General features: G+C 42.8%; 1 protein-coding gene across 4 annotated transcripts in view; it reads left to right on the forward strand.

Annotated features, from left to right (window-relative positions):
• Positions 1-17,826, forward strand: part of Kit (KIT proto-oncogene, receptor tyrosine kinase) — a 161,680-nt gene that overhangs the window by 36,698 nt on the left and 107,156 nt on the right. The window lies entirely within an intron of this gene.

The raw sequence follows: 17,826 nt of genomic DNA on the forward strand, positions 1-17,826 counted from the left end.
GGGTGGGGGGCGGCAGGGGGAGGTGATTCCTTAACATCTTAAAAAAGTCTAAAACACCCACATTGTTCCAAAGCCAGATCATTGATAAGGCACATTCAAAAGAGTCAAGTTTCCAGTCTGTCTCCTCCACCTTATTTCCTTACTTCCCCTGGAAGGGTAGTTTTTCTTAGTGTTGCTGATTTGTTTGTTTATTCTACCTTAGTTTATTTTTTGAAAATATAAGCAAATGCACCCATATAGTGATATCTCCCTTTCTTACAAAAAAATATTTATAAACACTATTTTCATGCACTGGTTTTTAAAAGTTTTCTAGATTGGCATTTAATCTACAACTGTAAAACCATGCACCTAAAGAACCATACCTGTCATCCTCAGAATGGCCCTAAACATAGGATTCAAGAATTGGAGGAAACAATCAAACAAGCTAGGGAGGCAGTGATATGAATGAGCCAGGTTAACTGTGATAGAAAATTCCACATTTTCTCTCTACAACATAACCCTTGCAAGACTGACTTAATCTCAAATAGCTTTAAAAATAAAAATTGTTGCTAGGCTCAGATGCAGGACATTTAGAGATGTAATGCAATGGTGAGTCTTGGATGGTGAGAGAAATTGCTTTCAGCTCCCAGTTGCGGAGGATGGGAATGGCTGGGGAGAGGGCAGCAGTCAGGACCTCTTTGCTTAGCTCAGGGTTGCAGGACCTGTGTACAAGGGGAAGAGTTCATGGCTACTCAGCCTCTGGCTTTACAGGGCACACAAAAGAGGTCAGAGCATTGCATGCTGCTTGGTGATTCTACACAGGAGCTTTTCATGCCACATGTGCTTGGTAACATTACAGGAGAAAGATTTTCCAGCTGGAAGAGGAGACTCTTCTGATATGCGATGGTGTCCTTGACACTAACAAAAGAATAGTCTCCCATTTTTTACCTGGGGGGAGCCATGCTCACCCATTGGCAAACTGGGCCCAGCAGACATTGAGAACAGGCCATCTGTGACTGCCAGAATATTCTACGCAGAACTGCCATCAATTGTGGGCCAAATTAGTGGCCATCTCCCTGCCATGATTTGAGGGGAGTCACAACCCCACCCCACCCCCTCTGGCTTTGTGTTCTTCTACTTTCCTGCCCCAACCCCTTAAAGCAGGAAGGCACATTCTCCTGAGCCAATAACAAAGGAAAGTCGCCATCCCTTGAAAGACTGCCCTTTAATGCCCAGTAGAAATGCCTAGAGAAGAGTCAGTGGAGGAGCTCTGCCCAAGTCCAGAAGGAAGTTCAGATGTAGATGTGGAGGAAGAAGAGCAAAGAAGTTAAAGAAAGTCCTTGTGGGTTGGCAGAATGTATTTGAATCCTGGTTCTACTCTCCTCTACAGGGACTCTGGACACATTCTTTTTTCCTTTCTGTGCCTTAGGAGCTCAGCCTATCTCATGAAGTTGTCACTGGCCTGTAGTGAGTCAACTTGTATTCCCTAAAATACACAGCTATCCAGATCCTTGGAATACGACCTTTTTGGGGCCAGGTACAATGGTGCATGGCTGTAATCCCAGTAGCTTGAGAGGCTGAGGCAGGAGGATCCCAAGTTTAAAGCAAGGCTCAGTAACTTAGTGAGGTCCTAAGCAACTCAGTGAGACCCTGTCTCTAAATAAAAAAATAAAATAAAATAAAATAAAAAGACTGGGGATGTGGCTCAGTGATTAAGTATCCCTAGGTTCAATTCCCAGTATAAAAAAACGGGGGGTGCGGGTGCTAGGGATGTAGTTCAATGGCAGAGAATCCTGGATTCCTGGATTCAACCTTCTACACCACCACCAAAAAAAAAAAAAAAAAGCCATATATACAATTAAGCTCGAGATCTTGAGATAAAACCATCCTGAGTTTAGGGTTGGCTCAACATGCAATGGTTGGTATTCTTTTAAGAGGAAAGAAAGGGAGAGATTTGCAACTCAGAGACAGAAAAGAAAATTCAGGCGAGAACAGAGTTAGAGACTGGAGTGATGCATCTATAAGCCAGGGAATGCCAAAGATCACCAGCAGTCACCAGAACCCAAGACAGACATAAGACAAATTCTCCCTTGGAGCCTCAGAAAGAAATAGCCTACCAACACCAGATTTCAGATGACTCCAAATTAAAGCTATCAAATATATCGTAATTGGTTAGAGCAACCATAGGAAATTAATAAAGAGTCTTCAAAGCCCCAAATCCTGTAAAGCAATGCACACAGTGAGAGCTTAATAATGCTGGCATGGAATAATGAACTCAAATGGAACAAAGAGAGCATGTCAGCTCATAATGACCATGAGAAAGAAGCAGGAACCAGGCAGGGCAAATAAACCTCACCAGGGTTTTGAGTTCGCCCAAGATCATCCATTCATGATGTATTGCCTGCTCCACTAGGCAGAGAACACAAACTGGTCCTTGGTTAAAAGGAGTGCATTTTAGCATGAACAAAAGGCTAATAAAGGGCTGAGGTTGTGGCTCAGTGGTAGAACGCTTGCCTAGCACTTATGAGGCACTGGGTTTGATCCTTAGTACTGCATAAAAATAAATAAAATAAAGGTATTGTGTCCATCTACAACTAAGAAAAATATTTTCTTTTTTTTTTTTTAAAAAAAAAAAGCCTAATGAAGAGGAAAATAGCTAAGGTATATCTCCATCTAGGTATTGATGACTGGCAAATATTTATCTCTAAGTTAGACGTGTTGATTAGCTCCAGAATTATAGAATCATTTGAAGTTGAGTTAGAGACGCCCATCCTTGCCCTTCTAGTTAGAGAACTTGGGTAAATCACTCAATCTCTATGAATCCCACTTGTCTCTTGTGTGAAATAAACTGAGGAATAGCTACTTCTTGGTTTTAAAATGACAATACATATTTAAGGCACCTATATTGGAGCTTGTCACATGAAAATGTTTGTAAACATTAGTTCCTTTAACTGCCCATATACAAATTCTTACTAGATACTCAGTAGGAATATCAAACTCAACAGGTGCCCAAGTGCACTTGTCAAAGCCCTTCTCTCTCCACAACCTGCCCTCCCCCTTCATTTTCTGATCCTGTTAAGGGCATTCTGGCTCCACGCTGTCACTCAAGTCCAAACCTAGAAGTTATCTTAGATGCCTCTCTTTTCTTAGACCCTTGCATCCAGAAGATCATAAGATCCCATTGATTTTACCTTCCAAAGAGCTCTTGATCTATTATTTTTCTTTCCAGGTCTTCTGCCACTGCCTTGGATTGGACAGGCATCATTTCTCATTTGAGCAGTTGCAATGTCCTTCTAGTGGTCTCCCTGCTGTGTCTTATCAGCCACACCCCAGCCCTCTGCCCTCCCTCTGCTCAAGCTGAATTCTTCAATTCTGGTCTTGCAATTCTACTGCTTTAAATCCTCCAATTGTTCCTGATAACCTAGATGGAGCTGAGGTCCAGACCAGCGTGCACTCTGACAACATGGGAAAATGAGGCGTCTTAAAAGCTCATGTTATTAAATCCTAGACATTCCGATGCCCCATGAGATTTGAAATGAAGGACAAAAGGTAAAACATGGCAGCCAGGCTCAGGCAGACTCCCCGCTGCACCTGTCTTCTGCTTTCAGACCAAGTCTTGGATGAATTTTAGGAATGGCACTGTAGGAAAGTTCATGTAAGATTATCCTGCTCTGAATCCAGAACTGAGAGCCCCAGCATCAAGTTTAAGTAAAACGAGCAGGGGAGTTTTTCAGTTAGAAGCTTGCTGTGATCTCCCCAATTTCCTGAGGTCTTAAGCATTTATGAGTTGTCAGCTATAAGAGCTGTACATGCAGGAGGAATTAATATTCCAGCCATCTCCCACTTCCTTGATTCATCCACTCCAGCCACAATTTTTGCTATTTTCCTAAAATGTCTCACTGTTTTAAACCTTGGGGCCTTTACACATGTTATTCCATATATATATATATATATATATANAGTTATAATTCCTTCTTTGATGATTTAAATATATATATATGGAATATATATATATATATGGAATATATATATATGAATATATATATATATGAAATATATATATATATACACATACATACATACATATATGGAATATATACATATATTTTTTATTTGTTATTTTTGGCTTTCCCTATTTGAAGCTAAGCTCCATGGAGAGCAGGCCTGGTGCACAGTAAATGCTCAATAAAAATACCCTGAGAATATGATGGGATTATTTTTGCTCAGAACACAGTTTCCCTCCTGTCTGCTGGGAGAACTCCTATCTATCCTATCAAGACAGCTTTTACATTACCTGATCCTGCTTCACCCCTACCTCTTCCAACTCACTTGTGAACCTTCAAATTTCTTCAAAGTCCTCTGTGATTGCACTTGTCCTGCCATTTATGTAGATAGTTTGTTTTCTAAGTTTGTACCTTAGGATAGCAGGCATCACAGAGGCCAGGGGACCACAGCTTTCTGACTGAGGGCTCCCAGTTCCGAGCATGATGTCTCAACACTGGGACAGCCACAGAGCATCATTCGTAATAAATGTCTAGGAAAACAAGAAGGGGAGCAGGCAGCTCTGAGGTTGTAGGTAAGTGGGTCAAAGAAAGATTCCCAGAAGAGGTAAAGTGGGCATCAAAGAGATTGGCAAGGAGTCTGCGCAGGGGATGAGAGGCCATTCCAACCAAGAAAAGGACGTGCCAAATTCTGCCCGGAAGAGTTTATTGAGAAGAGTGCTACTGAGGACTCCCGGGCTGGGCAAACTGAATCCAAAAAAGTGGATGTAGTAAAGCACCTAAGGAGCCCTCTATATTTTCTACTGGAAACAAGGAACCATCCTCTCTGCAGTCCCTCTCCAAAGCTGGCGTCAAGAAGGAGGAACAGGAACATGCAAATTGCCATTCCAGTGGCAGTTTTTCCTGCAAGCAATTTCAGAGATCACACAATAGATGGTTTCAAATAGATGGTTTCGAGGATCTACGATGTAATGAGATCAAGACTCAGGACTTGCCAGCCCGTCGCACAAGAGGAAAAATCTCATTCCTGGCAGGCTCGTGAATCCCATCTGCATAAAACTGATGAGCCCGAAGGCACACACTTTCCATGCAGTGAAAATCATAAAGGCTTCTCCCAGTTTTTGTTTTCTCTGGATGTGGCAACTTATCAGGTGAAGAGTCCTCACGATGAGAGATTTCTGTAAAGCCCAAGGAGGCTACTTAAAATGGATTCCTAAATACATAAATGGCAATCAGTCAGACATTGGCTTTATTGCTATGTTATAGAAGATGAAGCCTTTGATGTAAACGGTTTCACGACCCTTAAATACCTAAGGACTCACTAACACACTCACACCTGGATTGCATGCCTACCTACCCAGGCACAGAGTGTGTGCATGCACACGTGGACCTGGTGTATTGATGTGCGTCAGCAGAGGCCTGGCCACAGTACTGCACATTTCTAAAGCATGCATCCTCCCTGGCTGATCTTGAAGCTCACTAGGGCATGCTCTGGGGTTCTGAAAAACACCCCTGCCAGAAAGGAAGGTTTTGCCTTAGTAAAAGAAGGCAATGACATTATCTGAAGTTTGAAGTCCCTGGAACGTTTTAGATTTCTCAATTTCCTCCTCTCTCAATACTTCTAAGCCTTACAGAATGACATCAAATTGAGCACAGGTGCAGGATTTATGATGTAAGAGCCTTCCCGTGCTAGAGGGGGCACACATCTTCTTCTGGCACCCTTTGGTTTTCATTGGTACCAGTTCCCGATGCATTCATGAAGTTGAATAAATATGAATGAAACAGAAACCCTGCTCCAACACTTTGAATGATGGCCTTGGTGAGTGTTTCTAGAAGCCTCTGTTATCAAGGCTCCTTCTGACTGACTCATGGTGAGGACTAGAGGCATCCAGTGAGAAGGTAGGGTGGCATTCATGGTCATCAGAGGTGGTTAGGACCATAGCAACCTGCACACCTCTGGTGGGAAAATGAGGGAGATGAAAGTGGAAGATCGTGCAGAAGGTAAAGGGGCCTGCAGAGGGCCCAGGACAGAGCCAGGAAGCTGATATCAGAGCAGAGAGGAGCATGAGGACGTGAACAGGGGCTCCTCCTTTCCAGCGTGGTACAGGTCCCTGCCCCAGGGTGGAGCAGGGTTTAAAAGTCCTTAACTGTCAGGGACCACAACAAGGGTTGCAGATCCCCAAGCCTACGAAGAACAGTGACATCATAGGGTGAGACCTTGTTTCTCAGTATTTAGAAAAAGAACAGGGAAGAAAGAGGAGTGGGTGGAGAGCAGTATCTAACCCTAGCCCACTGTGGATTGTCATATTGAGGGACTCAGCTTTATTAGGTCTGAAACTTTATGTGAAACACACACATTTTAAATATCAACAGTTTAATCAAATTTAGAGAACTGCATTTCAAGGAAAACACCTGTATGGACTGGATTTAGACCTCCCATTGATTAGTGCACAATGCTAAGATGTCCACCAGTGGGGGACTTGAGCACCTGCCATGGGCAAGGATGTGGGGGCCCTCAGATAACCTATAAAAGGAGGACAAGTTATGAAACTCAAAAGGTCTCCGACCCCCAACCGAGAAAGACTGAAACTATTTGGAATAATGGAAAAGATTTGGTTTCTTGAGGACAATTGTGTGATCAGGGTCTGGGAACACATGTGGCAGGATGTATATTCCTGTGGTTAAGACTGGTACACCACTGGCCACCTAAGATTAAAAAAAAAAATACTCCCTCCTTCAGAAATACATGAAGCTTAAGAGAAATTGCTTCTGGCTTGTACCACAAGAGGGAAATGAGGTCAGAAAAAGGTGAGACTAAATAAAAATTCTGGGTTATAGAAAGCAGGTTAAGCCCACCTGCTTCAGGATTGCAAGATGCTAAGCAATGCTTTCAGGAGGCCAGGCTGAAAAATGCAAGCCTTTTTAGGCTCAACTTGATTATATGCAATTCATGCTCCGTGATCTGTCTCACTGTCATTGAAAATCTGTCATTTATATGGTGGCCTGATGTTAGTGTTTTCCCATGAATAGGGAAGGGACATTATGAATGGAGTCGAATTGGAGGATCAACAACACACTACTATGTGTCAGGCCCTGTGCGTGTGCACACGTCATGACTGCTTTTGCTGCTCTCAGCATCTTTATGAGGTATTTCTTTTCATTCTCATTTTGCAACGAGGAAATGGAGGCCAAGAGTGGTGACATGACTTATCCAATGTCAGAGCATGCATAATAAGGGGAAGAACTGAAATTTAAACTGGTTAAGTATAAAAAATAATAGCAGTAAGCATTTCTCCTTCCAGGGATCACTGTGTGACATCTGAGCTGTGACTTTCCATTTTTAAGTCCAGCCTGTCTTTGGAAGATTGTGAGGATTAAATGAGATAGTCCTTGTGAGCTTAACATACTGACCTTCCCAAGCAATGCAATTAATTGTTGTTATTAACAGTAGTAGCTGGATCTGGCATTCAGAAGGTTCTAGTGACTATCAGGGTGACAGACAGCGAGAAGGACAGGGACAAACTGAGAGGCGATCGACAGATGGAAAAAAGGGAGCAGTGAGTATAGACGACTCTTTGGAAAAGTTGGTGATTTTTTTTAGTTTGTTTTTAAGAAGGAAGCTTTACCATGACTTCTGTGAACACAATTGTGTTCCCCTCCAAATTATTACATCAAAGCACTAACCCCTAATATTATTAGGAAGCGGGGCCTTCGAGAGTTGATTAAGTCATGAGAGTGGAGCCCCTAGGATAGATGAGTGATCCTACAAGAGACACCAGAGAGCTCTCTCTTCCCACCATATGCAGATACAGCCAGAAGATGGTCCATCTGCAAGCTAAGAAGTGGCCCCTCACCAGAAACAAAATCTGCTGGCACCTCAGTCTTGGAGTTCGCCGCCTCCAGAACCAAAAGAGAAAAATGCCAGATGTTTAAGCCACTCAGGATGCATTTTGCTGTATGCAGCAGCTCGAGCTAAGACAATGACTGTAAATGAGAAAGGGCTGAAGGTGCAAATAGAAAAGAGTGGCTGCTGAATGAACAGCCGCCAGGCCATGGAGAGGAGGGTGCAGGAACCCCCATGAGAAATTCATCCCTGAAAAGGGATAAGGTCACTTCTTTCCAAGAAAGCAGAGAAGCAAGAGAAGGGCAAGTGGAAAACCTTGGTATGTTTTGATGGGAAGGAAGGAAATTGAGGACTGTAGATTTGACATCACCTAGGCTGGTACGTAGCTCACTGACAAAGGATGTGCTTAGCATGCACGAGATCCTGGCTTGGGCCCCCCCCAAAAAAAAAATCTCATCCCAGTGAAAATGGAGAAAATGTTGCTTTTGACAATAAAGAAAGGAGAAGTGCCAAGGGTAGAGGAGACTAAGGTGGGCAAGGCTTGGGGATCTATGACAATGACAAGCCACCACCCCAGATTTTTCTGGCACAGCCTTGGTCTCTCTTCCATGAATACTGATATATGGAAGAATATTTGACCTTATGAACAATTTGGTGTTAAACAAAAATAGTTGTTTAATCAACGTAGCAATTATTGAATCCATGTAGTAATGAGCAGCCTAAAACAGAGGTGAGATTAGATGGATGGGTGTGTGCTGAATTCTATCAACAACTCTAGTTCCCCAGAACTTCCAAGAGAAGCAGACCAGGCAAAGCTTGGTAAGGGGCCTTGGTGGAAGACCAGGAGACTGTAAGATGCAAGGTAGGCGTGGGGCAGAAGCCCCTCTTCTGTCCTGATCCAAAGCAAACAAAGTTAACTGATATGCAATATTTCTCTAGATCTATTCTACAGAACATTAGTTCCTTGTGGCCAGATACACTTTGGAATAGTGCATGCTGTATTTTCCACTGAGAGTTTAGGTTTCAAATCAGTATATTGAAGGCACTGAGAAGTCCTACAGTAAAGAATCTTTCCATCAGGTAATGAAAAATGCAGTTTAATAGAACTACTCTCTGAAAAAATAAAACGGATAGCTGAAAAGTCTACGTCAATAATATACTAAGTACCAAGATGGTGCTGCATGTGCAGGGGTCCTGTGTGAGACATAACAGATGCTTCCTTACTGTCTTCTATGAAGAGCGGGGTCAGCTGACTGCAGGGCTTTCAACTGACTGACTGCACAGAGCAAGTTGGGGTTGATGTGAAAATTTTCTGGACAATGAAGAAACTAGGTGTGAATAAGGGAAAGATAAAGAGGACTGCCGCGGGAGGGATCTTGGATAAGAAATAGACCTAATGAGAATAGGCAAGAATCCTGCCTCGTTTTCATCAAGAAAATTTTAGCAAAGACAAAAAAATAAAATAAAAAATAAAAACAAAACAAAACAAAAACCCAAACTTAAAATTCTTGTGTGTAATAGATATTTCTTGTGGGAAAAATTAATTGAATGTCACTGGCTGTGAACTGGGGGTGGGCTAAGTATCTGTCTAACTGGGTTATATCTGTTCAACTGTATTCAACTATTTCCCAGACTTATTTGGCCAAGAACCCATATTTATGACAATAAAACTAGTATTCCTCTTATCTAAATTTGGAGATACCTTTGGTCATATTTACCCCCCTTTGCATAGTCTGACTAGAGTGGGGAGCTAGAGAAATGTCTAAATTTGACTGCTATCAGCAGTATCCAAGGATAATAGTCAAAATGTCTAACAAGAAGTCCAGCATAAGTTCCAGGAGATGAGAGTGGATAATTGTCAACATGGAGCCAAGTTCAATGCAGATTGTCAGCCCTACAAAATCTTACCCTCTTCTTGGGCTATGTTGTGGTTTGGATGTGAGGTGTCCCCCAAAAGCTCATGTGTGAGACAATGCAAGAAGGTTCAGAAGAGAAATGATTGGGTCATGAGAGTCTTGACCCAATTAGTGATTAATCCCCTGATGGGATTAACTGAGTGGTGACTGAAGTGGTAGGGTGTGGCTGGAGGAGGGAGGAATTGGGGTGTGGCTTTGGGTGTATATTTGTATCTGGAGAGTGGAGTCTCTCTGCTTCCTGATCACCATGATGTGAGCTGCTTCCCTCTGCCACACTCTCCTGCCAGGATGTTCGGCCTCACCTCGAGCCCCGAGGAATGAAGCCACCCTTCTATGGACTGAGTTCTCTGAAACTGTGAACCCTCAAATAAACTCTTCCTCCTCTATAATTGTGGTAATTGGGTCCTCAAGTCACAGTAGCAAAAAAGCTGATCAAAACAGGCTACATTTAACTCTCGCACCAGAACTTAGATTCATCTCTTAGAATGGGAAGGGACCTTGGACAACTTATTCTTCAACTCCCTCCTTGTATAAAAACAGCAATGGCTACTTGGTGGCCATTCATTAAAATGTCTTTCTTCACCTTCCCTAAGACATCTCCCATCCTTACTTGTGGTAGAGCACACCAACATTTACTCTGAAATTCAGTGAATAAATCACTAGATGTCCAAGACCAAAACCCTCAAATGCTGCCCTATTCTTCCTTCCTCCCATAACCCATTTACCATCTGTTTGGGGGTCTATAGTTTTGCATAAACGCTATGCTTAGGAACAAGACCATATGCTTGGGTATAGAAGAAGGAACTCTCTGGACTCATATTAGTTAGGATAGGCTATGATGGGCTGCAATAATAAATAGACTCAAACAGGTTAGGGCTCAACACCACAGAAGATTATTTCCTGCTCACATGACATACTGGAGTGGCTCTAGGTCTGGGAACTGGGTGTGTGTGTGGGGAGGGACCTTCAGTCATTCAGGAACTAGGAGGATGGTGGTTTTGCACCTTCAGCATCTAATGGCCGAGGTTATAAACTAGACCAGAAGAAATAACATCACTTCCACTTCTCTTTCATCAACTAGAATTCAATTACATGGCCACAAGTGAGGATGGGAAATATATAGTCAGTTGTGTCTTAGGGAAGGTAGAGAAAGACATTTTGGTGAACAACTAGTAGTCTCTGACCAGACCCTTTGTCTCTTTTTCCTTATAAAATATGAAGCATAAGGATTTTTTACCTCAGTTTCCCCAGTTGTTAGTGTGAATAAATAGAAAGAATGGCAATTGGATACATTGGTGTCTTTTCCCCCCGCCTTTCCTATTTCACTTCTTAATGTTTCTGGCAGCCTGGTTTGTATTTAGGATAAAAATTGGTAAATGCAGAGAATAAATGAAGAGGTCTTCTAAAAACCCTTATAGGTTCTAATAACCTACAAATTGGCTCCAATTCACTCCAAAAATGAAAGACAAGTGCTAGATAGCAGAGAGCCTACTGGTCTCGCAGATGGAAGGTTTGGGCTCAGACTAGTTCACTTACTAGCTGTATGACCTGAAGCAAGTCAATTAACCTCTGGACCTCCAGTGTCCTTTAATTATAAGTTAAAAATGCATATACCAGCTCCATCAGGACATCTGGTCCCAGTCAGTCTCCTTTATCTTCCCCCATATGCATTCATGAGGTTCCTTCGTGGAGGATTCATTTCAGGGTGGATTGGCATTGCTCAGACAGGTTGAACAGGGCTGTGTTTGGGGGCTGGGGTTGATGGGGAAGGAGACCTAACTCAAACACTCCATCAAAGCTTCACGCTTGAATGAGGCGTTTCAGTGAGTCATCTATCTCTTCTTGAAAGTTAATAGAAAGAGCAATTTTTCTACAAACTTAGTAGTTTTTGTCATGTTCGAACCACTTTAGATAGTCTACCTAAATTTATACTCATTTTTGTCTTTGAGTCAGTTGTTAAACCAAGGTCCAATGTCGGGCATGGACTTGGAGAACTATATTAAACACTAAAAATCAGCAAAATTGGTGATATGTCATGAACCAGGCATATATTTTTATTTTCCAAGATATTACCAACGTTCATATCATATACTTACACTTGTTTACAGTTGGTGATTAATTTTTGCATTAAGGATATATAATACTAACTAAAAAAAATTAAAATTTTGAATATTATTTCCATGTTCTCATCAAATTGATGCATTACTCTAGTTCTTCTCTCCCCAGAATTTCTAAGAGTTGTGGTAATGATGCAATTTGTTGTGGACAAAGTAAAATGATACCTAAAATGTCCCAAATTAACAAATGGAGAAAAGGCCAGACGTATATTCATGCCTTGTTAAATATGATGTCCTGAAAAACCATCATGTAGACTTAGATTTTCTGACTTCCATCTGCAGTGTCTGATTCACTTACTCATTCACACATACATTTATTCATTTGCTTAATCATTTATCCAATGCTGTGCACACAGCAATAATAGGAACTGTGAAGGGGAACCAAGACATGTAAGAGAATTCTGGGAGCCAAAGGTTGTGATCTAGGGCTGGGGATATAGCTCAGTTGGTAGAGTGCTTGCCTCACATGCTCAAGGCCCTGGGTTCAATCCCCAGCACCACAGGAAAAAAAAAAAAAAGATTGTAATATAGTTGAAGAGATTAAAAACAACACAGCAAAATAAAGCCAGAATGTTTCTGTGCCCAGCGCCCTGGATGGAGGTGTGCTGTTCAAGTTCTCAGAGGGGCTGCTACAGTATGAGGTCACCTGTCAAGGTTCTGAAAAGATCTTTTTGGAAATTGATCTCAGAAGTGATGATGGGAGAAGTCATTATTTGAGGAGGGGGTGAGGGAGCTGGCTTACACGTGCCAAAGAGGCTACTCTGGTCTGAATGTTTCTGTGCCTCAAAATGCATTTGTTGAAACCTGAACCCCCAAAATGTTAGGAGATGAGACCTTCAGGAGGTGATTAGATCTGGAGGAATTAATGCTCTTTTAAGATGACCCCAAAGAGCTCCTCATCCTTTCTGCCAAGGGGGTTACAGTGAGAAGAGAGCTTCTCTGAGGAGCAGGTTCTCACCACCCTCTTGGATTTGGTAGGTTTCAGAACGGTGAGAAGCAAATCTCTGTTGTTGGTAAGCCTCGCAGCCTGTGGCATCTTGTGGTAGCGGCCTGAACAAAGCCAGATACAGACACATTATGAGCCCACTAGTAAGAAGGCAGAAATGAATGTGGTTTATTAAAAGACCATGCTGATTGGTTTGAAATCAACATTGCTTTTGGAAAGAACTCATGAGCGGAGGAAAAGAAGGTCAAGAGAGAAATAGAAATCTAGAAGGGGAAGGGAAAGGAGATGAGAGTCTTCTGCATATTTAGTCAATCGCCATTCAAATTCTATTTATGTTGCCTCCTAGTTTACATGTGTCCTGCAGAAGCTAGAAAGCAAAAATAAATAAATAAATAAATAAAAAATATGTCCAGGCTTCCTTGAAGTTGGGGTGCTGTATGTTAGCTAGGCTCCTCCAGCAGGGCCAGTTTCTGGACATGCAACCTGGGCAAACTCAGGTCCCTTTGCTCAGAGGGCCTCAGGTGTGGTTTAGTGCTTAGCTGCCGCAGTCCAGAAAGCCTGGACAATTTTAGCTTTGAATTAGTATTTTAAGTGAAGTCCAAGGAAACGAGGGTGCTTGGCATGAGCAGAGGAGATACATACACCAAAGATGTCCACTGCTGTTCTTGCGGCCATCCCTATGTGGTTTTAGGGCAGCCTCCACGAGTACAGAGTCTGGTAAATCCATGATGCACTGCAGTTCAGCAAGGCTCAAAAGGGGGACAGTGTTAAATGTCTCACGCCATACGTACAACTGTATAGCAGGCCGTGGCAGCCCCAAGGGGCCACACTCTCCATCTGAGATGGAGGCTACTTGGAATACAAAAAAGGGAGTGAAGGCATTCTGGGAAAGTCAGTGCCCCAGTCCTCTTATCATTATCTCCTCATTTGCATATTTCTGACCGTGTTTGTCACCCATCACTTGTGCTGAAATGAAGGCATGAAATGAAAATGAAAGAAAAAGATGGGCTGAGCCATCTTTCCTTTTCTTTTTTGTTCTTCCTTCCTCATCAGTAAAACCGAAGGTAGAGAATACTAGTGGGAAATGTGCATATTAATAAATAACAATAGCTGGGCGCGGTGGTGCACATGTGTAATCCCAGAGTCTTTGGAGGCTGAGGCAGGAGGATCTCAAATCCAAGGCCAGCCTCAGCAATTTAGCAAGGCCCTGTCTCAAAGTAAAAAATAAAAAGGGCTGGGTATGTGGCTCAGTGGTTAAGCGCCCCTGGGTTCAATCTCTAGCACTCCATGCCCCAAAATAAAGAGAAAGAGCTGAGCTGCTTTTGCGTAGTGTTTCCACTGTTCTACATATGCATGCATACGTGCTACAAAATCCAAATTGTATGATGTTGGTGATTCTGCCTGGTAACGAAACAATGCTCCTCAGTTAATTGGGATTATGTCCTGATAATCTAAGTCAAGAATATCCTAAGTAGAAACTGCATTTAATGCGCGTTCTCTACCAAACACTGTAGCTGAGTGGCACAACGTGCTTAGAGTACTGGTTGTTTTCCTTATGATCACATGGCCAACCGGGGGAGGTGTGGTGTCCTGCTGCGTCTTGCTTGCCTGAAAAAAGATCAAAATTCCAAATTCCATGAAGTATGTTTTCTAGGAATGCAGATCATTTTTGCACAACCACAAAGTCCAAAAGCCTAAGATGAATTATCCTAAATCAGGGACTGTTCTTACTTTTGGCATTTACCTCTGTTTACTACCTATATCTTTATTCATCTATTTTATTCATGAGTTTTAGATATTATATTCCTATTTTGGCAGATGGGTCACTTTTATTCCATCACGCATACCTGTTCTTTCTTTTCCCTTTCTTTTCATAACACAGACAATTGTTAGTCAAATCACCATTTTGCAAGTTAGATGATCGTGACCGTGGAAAATAGTATTCACCCACCACGGAGCCAAATATTCTATTGTAAATGCTTTTGCTTTTTGGAACCAGGAGAATCAACTCTCTTCTTGACCTCCCTGTGCTGCCAGGTCACAGACCCAGGCTTGGGCCACTTCTTGTTGCCATCTTTACTTACCCCCCGGCCGTCCCCATGGCATTACATATTAGCCCCACGTCCATCATTCCTCAGCCTGGTCTCCACCTGACCTCCCCTCCGGGTGGTGTCCTGTGCTGCCTGCTTGACATTTGCACTTGGATGTCAAACAGGCACCACATACTTAACTTGTCCAAAGCAGAGTCCCTACTGCCCCTTCTCCAGAACTCCAGCGGTTGCCATCTCAGAAAATGGCACTTCCTTTCTTCCAGTTGGTTAGGTCCCGAGCCTGGGAATTCACTCGCTCTCTTTCCCATCCCCCTTCCATAACCTAGATCCAATCTGTAGAAAAATTTGCCAATTTTATCATCAAAATAAATCCAAAATCCAGTCACTCCATTACCCCTACTCCTGCTATCCCCAGTCCAGGACAGCAACGTGGTCTCTCACTGAATGACATCCTGCCATCCCCTCCCTTAGTTAATTCTCCACACAGTTGTCTTTGGAAACATCAGTACCCTATTATCACTCTCTTTATCCCACTTATTTTGCTTTATTTCTCCTCAAAATACTTATCACCACCTGCCACATTACCTACTTATTTTTGTCTGCTGTCTTCCCTGGGAGGCAGGGAGTTTATCTGTTGTGTGTACTATCACATCCTAGAACATGCCTGGAATATAGAAAGCAATCAATAAATATTTGATGAGTAAATGAATTAATAAGAAGTGTCAATAAATGCATGTATTCAACCTACAGATAGAATTTGGAAGCTGAATTTCATATTCCACATTAAATTCTATGCAGCTTCCCCTCCCAAATGCCGCCTTAGTCAGTAGGAATCTGTGTTTAAGTATCTTTCTCTCCCACTAAACTGGAGCTCCCCAGAGGAATTCTCAACGCCTGGCAGAGTGGCCGCCCTCAATGGAATATCTGTCTGACTGTAACACCTTAGGGCTTTCCAGAATTAATGGGCATAACTTCTCACTCAGGTCACGTGTCATCCAGGGATATGTTTGGGGTGAACTGAATTCAACTAAGACAGAAGATTCCGGCACCCACCCATCTATTTGAGCATTTGATCTGATATGCACAGAGCACCTTCACAGGGAAAGTTCCTAGTCCCTCCCCACTTTCTATTCTCATGTCTAAATTAGCACTTCACTCACCCCATCCGACTGATAGGAGACATTTTTTCTTGTTCTGACCTCGGTGGAGCTGGACAACAGCTGGGTAACCAACATCTGTCTAATCACCCTTCCTCCCTTGGCAACTGTTAAGTCATGCCAGGATGCTCTTTGCTGATGCCTCTTAAATTTTAAATGGGAACACTGGGTATTCAAATAAAGGGCCTTGATATTTACAATACCTGCTGCTCTGCTTCTGACCTGAGAAATACCTGGTTGATGACGTTCAGGGTCCAGCACAAGCAGGCCAGCCTTTGTTTTTTTATGTGTGTGTGCCAGGGATTGAACCCAGGAGTGCTCAACCACTGAGCCACATCCCTTTTTATCTTTTATTTTGAGACAGGGTTCCCTGAGTTGCTTAGGACCCTGCTAAGTGGCTGAGGCTGACCTTGAACTTGTGACCCTCCTGCCTCAGCCTCCTGAGCGACTGGGACTATAGGTATGAGCCTCTGTGTTGAGTTTGGTGGGTTGAGTCCATGGACAAAGACCCCATTTACCTAAGTAATCACAGTAAAAGGAACTCACATTCTTGGAAGTGTGATTAAAGGAGGTCAATATTTTATGTATGGAACTTGAACCCTATTCAGTTGGTATGGAGCAATTTCATACAAGGGGGGGGAAAGAAATGAGGTCAAATTGGTATCAAAGCTCCAAAGTCACATACGAGGGCTATTTCGTATTCAGTTCTTTGCAATTTCTTTGCAAAATCGTCGGGCTCCTTGTACTTCCTTCCGAACTCCTTGCTTTAGGTTGGTATGAAAAGTGAACTTGGAGTGAATTTCCTGAAACTCTGCTCACTATGTTATGTAAATAAATCTGTTTAATTAAAAAATAAAGTCTCTTGGGCCTTTACCAGAAGGGCCTTGCCTTTAGGTCAGAGGCCAGTAGGAGAGACTTTATCAATTGATACTGTTTTGCAACACTTATTCACTGTTTTTGCTAGGATCATCTTAAAAACCTGAACACTTGCAGGTTAAATGCTACTTCACTTCAAGAAACAAGAAGCAAATCTCTTTCTTTCAAGTAAAACAACAGCAGCAACAAAACCCTCAGAACCTAACTCGTTTGCCCCAGGAAGGGAGATTTTGTGAAAGCCAGCTCCCCAGTTACGTTCAAAACAGTGCAGTTGGCTTCTACTGGCGTGAAAACACACTCACACATTAATCGAATTTATACCTAGCTTTCTGTTTGGGTTTTTCCGGTTCAGAGCAATTGTGTTCAAGGAAGCTCTAGCCAGCCATTTGTCTGTGGGACACTCATTAGTGGGGGAAATGGGCTCATCTGCCTGGAAAGGTGAGCAGGGATTTCAGGATATAAAGCGCTTCCACCTGATTCCTATTGGCTGCACTTGCCTGTTCAGTGACCCCTCCAGCACTAATGAGTTATTCAGAGGGCCTGGATTGCTGGGCAGCTCCCCACAGTCCCTCTGGGACCTGCAGGCGGGGTGGGTGTTGGTTAGACTGTCTTTTGTTTTCCCCTGCTTGGCCTCCAGGACTTGCATGTGGCTGGCTCCCCTGCCAGGTGACTGTCCTTGGGAAGGTGTGGGCTGTGAGCACAGGCACAGAGCAATTAGGACACACGGCTTGTAATTTGGAGGCTAATGCTGCATTTCTCCAGATAGTCACAGCCTTTCATCAAAGTTATCATCTTCCTTTGACCCTTCTCTCAGGGGTCACTATCTTTTGCGTTCTTAGAAGCATTTTCGGAATCCTGTGGTCTTTATCCTAACTTTCTGGGTTTTACCCTGCTGCTCATCTTGCCCTTAAGTTGTAGATTAAAACATCATCGTATCTA

This window comes from Marmota marmota, unplaced genomic scaffold (assembly GCF_001458135.2).
Source record: "Marmota marmota marmota unplaced genomic scaffold, marMar, whole genome shotgun sequence".
Classification (NCBI taxonomy): domain Eukaryota; kingdom Metazoa; phylum Chordata; class Mammalia; order Rodentia; family Sciuridae; genus Marmota; species Marmota marmota.